General features: G+C 40.7%; 1 protein-coding gene across 5 annotated transcripts in view; it reads left to right on the top strand.

The window, feature by feature from the left end:
* Positions 1-6,641, top strand: part of GMIP (GEM interacting protein) — a 71,267-nt gene that overhangs the window by 6,462 nt on the left and 58,164 nt on the right. The gene's annotated exons all lie outside the window — the stretch shown is intronic.

The raw sequence follows: 6,641 nt of genomic DNA, 5'->3' as shown, positions 1-6,641 counted from the left end.
CTATCACCCATCTCAGCCTGTGCCAGGATGGCTATCATTCTGAGGGTCTATACAATATACATGCCATCATGCATTTCTCTTTAGAGATCAGAATGGGATAACTGGCCACAGCCACCTCAGCAGGCCAATTCACCAAGGCCAATTTGCCATGGCCAACTTGCCAGGGGACAAGTCATCGTAGGATAATTCAACAATTCAAATTATTTAAAATAATTTAAAAATCATTTAAATTGTTGTCATTCAATTTCATTTTGTCCTTCCTTTTTCATCCTTTCTTTAATGATTGTATCCCATCATTTCTTTGATACGGTATCAGTGTAAGTCTTGTCCCTTGGCAAGTTGTCCCATGGTGAGCTATCCTGTGGTGAGTTGGCCGTGGTGAGTTGGCCACAGTGAGTTGGCCACGGCAAGCTGGAGATCAAGATATGCAAACTGTAGAAAAGGAGTTGGGAAAAGTAAGTAAAAGGCACTCCATGAGAAAAAAAAAAGGAAAAGGAAACACCACTGGATGGGTCCTCCAGTTCTGCTGCCCATTGTGGCTTTGGTCAATCCGTGTTTTCATGTAATGCTTTTTATTTTTAAAGTAAAATAGAGAAGGAATAATCTAGCCTGCCAGCTTTATTAACTGTGTTAGATGCAGCATTTCCTGCTGAATTTAAAGACACATTACTGGTCACTTTGGATACATTTTGGCCAATCACAGGCCAGATTTATCTCAAACATACTTATGCTGTTCTATGCAAGCAAGGATATTTGATCAACAAACCACCCTGCAAGCCAAGATACTGTTGCTTACATTCCACCAACTAGGAAGTACATGCAGCATTAGGTCAGGAACCCTTGTTTCAGAAAATACTATAAAGACTATAATCTCCCTCCTCTGAGGGAGACTGGGCAGTTAAGAAGTGTGAAAAACAAACTAACAGATAATGGAGCTAGAACATTGTGCCCAGTACTTTGCATCAACTTACAGAAGAGAGAATTTTAGTGTGCGGCCTATTATGAGAGGTGACACTTGTCATAGGTCTCTACTCAGACACTTTTATTTTATTATAACCATCTCTTTGTTCACGGAGCATGAAGTAACAGGAGTAATTTCACAGCCTCATTTCCCTCTCAGATACAGTAACAGGTTGAGAAGAACAGGATTATTTTAAGATCAGTTCATTTGGGCTTGGTGACTGAAGGCCTGTCCCCATAAGCAACTAAGCAGCCTCTTTTTTTTTCTGCCATGTCTTCATGACACTGCATTACCTCAAACTCAGTCTTGGACCATATGCATTCAGGGGTTAAAATAAGCAGGCATCAGTAGCTTTGCTGTGGATACAGTCTGATGTGTTTCACCCACCACTCTACCAGTAGCTCTGTTTAAGGAACCAATCTGACACCTATTGGCATCTTTAGATTGGGGTGGACTTCCTCGTTCCCTGGGCCCTGTCCTCAAGGACCTTTATGTTATGGCAGGGGTCTTCCAACTTGACAGCTTTAAGACTTGTGGACTTCAACTCCCAGAATTCTTCCTCCAGTCATGTTAGCTCAGGAATTCTGGGAGTTGAAATCCACAAGTCTTAAACTTGCCAAGTGTGAAGACCCTTGTGTTATGGGAATGGGACAGACAGGTTTTTTTTCAAACAGGGCTGCCTCCAAGCTAATTCTGGTTTAGAGATCTGGGTCAGCCCAAACAATAGATGATCAATTACGGCTGCAGAAAATCTATGCACTTCATGGCATGCAGTACTCTAAACCCAAACCATGCAATTGTTATCCTGGCTGCTTTTGATTATAGGCTCGGCACTCTTCCTGGGTTCAAAAGCAGCCCAAAGAACTGAGAGGCCAGGGTGGGAATGTTGTGAGCCAGAAGGAGTCTTCCATTGTATTTTGCATCTGCTATGAGCCTATGAGAGCTGAGAGAAGCACAAGGATTGTGCACCGCAGCAGGATTCCTGCCACATTGTACAACCTTCCTGCATGCTTGTTAAGTTATTTTTAAACACAAGTAAAATTAGCCATGCTAGCAGGTGATGGGATAGTGCATGATACAACAGAGGAGCTCTTTCATCCCACTGTTTCCCCTTTCCCCTGTTAGTTAGATAAAATCTAGATATCAAAAGTCATCTACTTTTGGGTCCCAGGTCTATCCTGTATTAAGTAGAGTGACTGCAGTATGTTTTCCATGCTGATGAGGTTGGTTGGAGGAAAACACTTTTAAGGGTATCCACCCATCTCTTTCCTTAACAAGCTCTGTATTTAATGGCAGTATGCCTGTGGCAAGATAGAAATTGGCAATGAGGACAAAGCATTTTATGCCAGTATGGTTTTTTATTGGATCAAGGATGAGTTGGTAGCCATTTAAATGATTTTTAATATTTCATATTAAATATTAAAACCCTGTGTAGGGATTAGCAACCCATATGATGTTATAGATTATCACAACCTCAGTGAAATATTAATGATGTAAACCAATAGGGTTTCATATTTGGCAACTAAAGTGCATGAAAGGAGGCTGTCAGAATGAACAGAAACATATAGCTTTATTATTTAATAAGCACAGTTGAAAGCATTATGACATGTACATAGTAAACAGGAGGGGATTCATTTCACATACCTTTGTTTCTTTGGGAAAATATATTGCCAAGACTTTATGGGGGGAAAAAACACACTGAGCAACCAGAGTCCCAGAGATGTATCAGAGGCAGCCCAAAGGCAATCAATGCATTATCAGTCTATAACCAAAGTTAACCAAGAGATACCCAGAAGGCAGGGGTGGGATTCAAATTTTTAACAACCGGTTCTGTGGGCGTGGCTTAGGTGGTGGGCGTGGCTTGGTGGTCATGTGACTGGATGGACATGGCTTGGTGGTCATGTTACTGGCTGGGCATGGCCAACTCAACATCACTCACATCGAGGCACGCATCTCCTTGCCTGGCCTCTCGTGACTTTGGGGATGCTGCAACAGTCGTAAGTGTGAAAATTGGTTATAAGTCACTTTTTTCAATGATCACTCCACACAAGCAAAGTACCAGCAAAGGAGGGGACAAAAACTCTAGAGAAGTTCCTGAGACAGGAAGTCTAGTCCTGCCAAGAATGTAATAAGAGTTAATGGAGAGGCAGTTTCTGTAAGAAACACCAGAATGTTTCCTTCTTGCCAGTAATTTCTTTTTACAACAGGTTCTCCGAACTGCTTAGAATGTTAACAACCTGTTCTAGTGAATAGGTACGAACTGGTAGAATCCCACCCCTGCCAGAAGGACTAGAATTTTAATCCAGAATCCTGGAAGAAAAACTTGTAATTGTGATGTCACTCTAGTCCAGACTTTCCACAATGAGCGCCAGTTTTTAGTAGAAAGCTTTGGAAACTATGAACCAAGCAATTGATATATTCATAAAATCTGATGTTAAACACATCCCTTGGCTTTGGCCAATAAATTGTTCTTTATGTCACTCATCTCAAGATCTTTCTGTCTGCCAAAACAGATGTTGGCTTAGCTAAGTGTGTGAAAAAGAAAGGCTTTCACACATTCAGCCCATGTCACAGAAGTGGGACCTGCTACTGTTAAATCTCTGTATTAAAGATGAGATCCAAGTCACTATTTAAATGAAATGTACATTTTAAAAAAAACATTTGGGGTCAGAAAAGTTTCTTAGCTATCTTTTAAACTTTAACCACATCTTAACAAATCTTTTCTCCCTTTGTTCTCTGAGGATTGCCTCCAAAAAGGAGTGTGATGACTCCATAACTGCTTTCAGATATTTTTGATGAAGCAGTTGTCTCTTTTCTGACTGCCTAGGGGCTTTCTGAGACAGGATAGGCAACATTCTCTGAGGAATATATGTAACTTTTGTTCCTTTTTTATTCTCAGGGACCCCAGAATTAATTTTCAGCATGACTTTCATAATGTAATAAATAATAAATACATATAAAAGTATTCTCTTGTTTGTCTGTTCAACTGATTCAACAGAATTTCAATTCATATTCTGCTTTTCTATTCATGGGTATTCAAGGCAATTAGCAAAAAACAAGAGATATTAATAATGCCAAATAGATTATAACCCAGGCTAGCTTCTTGAACTTAATCCATATAGCCACTGGACATATATGAGAAAAATCTATGGCTTGGAGATAATCGTTTTCCATGCTTAGCATTCAAAAAGAGAATTTTTCATGTTTTTCTTTGTTTTTTTATAATGTAAGCTGCCCAGAATAATGTGAACTCAGGCAGACTATTACATGTAATAAAATAGTGACTGCATAAGGAGATAGATAATAGAGACATGCATTCATCACCATTCTAATGAGCATAATTAATGTAAGTAGGTCAGGAATGGATTTTGATTAACCTTCAGAGTCCTATTCTGCTTGTGTCATTGTGTTTTATAAAAACATAGGTTAAGAGTTTTGTTATCCCAGATGTGGTTATTTGGTGACTTGAGTAATCATCATTGTGTAATCAATTAATCAAAGGTTTCCCCAATGTGGTTGTATATAATAACTGAGGATATTATCTCTTTCTCTAAAGGAGGGGTCCCCAACCCCGGGCCATGGCCTGTTAGGAACCGGCAGAAATGGGCAAGCGCGCGCGTGTGAAACTCAAATCGCGCGACCTGCAGGCAAGCGCGTGCATGTGTTCGAAGTTCCGCTCGCACGCACAACTCCATTCGGGCGAGCGCCCTCAGCTCACAAACAGGGTTGCCATCTGGCCGTTTTTCCAGCCAAATTTGAGAAATCTGGCCGTATAGAAATCTGTTTGGCCGTGAAAAAAATCATGTCTCTGGCCAAATATATTTGGCCGGAAATTTGGCCGTATGAAAGTTGCTTGGCCGTGAAATCGAAATTTTGGCCGAATACTGGTTTTCAATACAATATATTTATTGATTCTATATATAATTGCTATTTTTGTGTCGTTTTATTTGTTTAGTGATTATATTTTTTCAATGGGGGGGGGGAATCCCCCTAAAAACCCTCATGCCTTAGCTCCCCCCTCCTCAGGATCGCTGCATTTGGCCCTGAGCTTTCCAAACGGTAGTAGCGCTTATTTGAAGTGAGCTGCCTAGCCTGGATGTGAGTAAAGAAACGCAGAAATTCCCATGACGTCACGTCACGTTGTCAAATAAAGACTATTTTTTATGATTTGATTATTTAAAAACAGTTAAAAAAACAAAAAAACAATATATCCTCATGTTATATTGCATAAAAAAATTTGGCCAGAAAATTTGGCCGTGAGAGAAAATAATTTGGCCGAATTTGGCCGAATTTTGACTTGAGTTTGGTCGCAGAGCCAAGCTGCGATCTGGCAACCCTGCTCACAAAGTGCCATTTGTGCGAGAGGAAAGGGCTTGCGACATGCCTCTCTCCTCACTGGGCCACCAATCTGGAAAGATTGGGTACTGCTGCTCTGTGCCATTTCCTTCTGCCCTTCACCTTTTTCTTGTCAACTGGTGGCCAAAAAAAGTTAAAAAGCTCCTGACGCGGGGAGGGGGAAGCTAGTTGCTTATAGAGAGCTTTTAAAATAAGGCAGAGGTTTGAGTGCCGTACTTACTTTGGGTTAAGAGAAATTGAAATATCTTTGGCAAGCAAGACTTGGAAAGATGGCTCCTGAGATATTTTTTTGTGGCTTCAAGAATGCAGAAGTAGAAGCTGAAGACCTTATTTCCTCCTCTTGACTCACTTGTCATTCAGTTAACAGTTCTTCAAATCCAGCTATGTGATCTTGGGCTAGTCATTTTCTCTCATCCCTAGGAAGGAGGCAATGGCAGGCACTTCTGAAAAAAAAAGTCCCTGCTTGTCCAGGTGGTCTCTGAGAATTGCACACGGCTGGGCAGGCAGACATCTGCCCTCTCAACCATGTGACTCAGGGTGGCTAACAAAAATTAAAAACGGGAACTACATCAAAAAAATTAAAACACGTACTAAAGACTGCATAAGTCAGGTCTTCAGAGTGTAATATATAAGAGCTGCTTGTGAGAGATTCTAAACAGAAACCCTCAGTATTATCCTAGAGGACAGATTATTACACAGAATACTTTGGGAACGTTTGTTTAATCTGTAAAATAACATTACAGCAGCTGTCATGACTTCAACAAATGTTGAAAGTTCTGGGCAATTTCTGCTGTTGCACCACAGAGGCACAAGTTATTGTTGTTCAGTCGCTAAGTTGTGTCTGACTCTTCACAACCCCATGGACCATAGCACACCAGCCCCCTCTCCTCCCACATCCTCCACTGTCTTCCGGAGTTTGCCCAAATTTATTATCATTGCATCGATGACACTATCAGAATCAGAAGACTTGGCATTAAATTAGAGTATAATTTTTTAAAGTACAGTTTTACTTGTATGGGGGTGAACGCTAATATTTTCCAACTGTTCTTACCAGGGACAGTCCCTAATTTGAAGAAATCATTACTAGTAAATCACTGTTCTTATTTTGGCTTTCCCAGAGACTGGGGGGGCTGCCTTCTTAAAATAAGCCCAGGATGTAACCCCCCCAACGGGCATAATAAAATAACTTGTCTCAGCGGAAGTTACTGCAGCACAAAAAGTGCACAGCAATGGTGCATAAAAGGTAGACTGCTCTCCATCTCATTAAGCTTGCTAGTCTTTATGACTGTTGTAAGGAATGCCAGATGAGATAAGCTTAAATTCT

Source organism: Notechis scutatus, chromosome 2, assembly GCF_049901735.1.
Source record: "Notechis scutatus isolate UNSWTSFEM ecotype Mainland chromosome 2, rNotScu1.2, whole genome shotgun sequence".
NCBI lineage: Eukaryota > Metazoa > Chordata > Lepidosauria > Squamata > Elapidae > Notechis > Notechis scutatus.
This window is presented reverse-complemented; position numbering and strand designations above follow the sequence as displayed.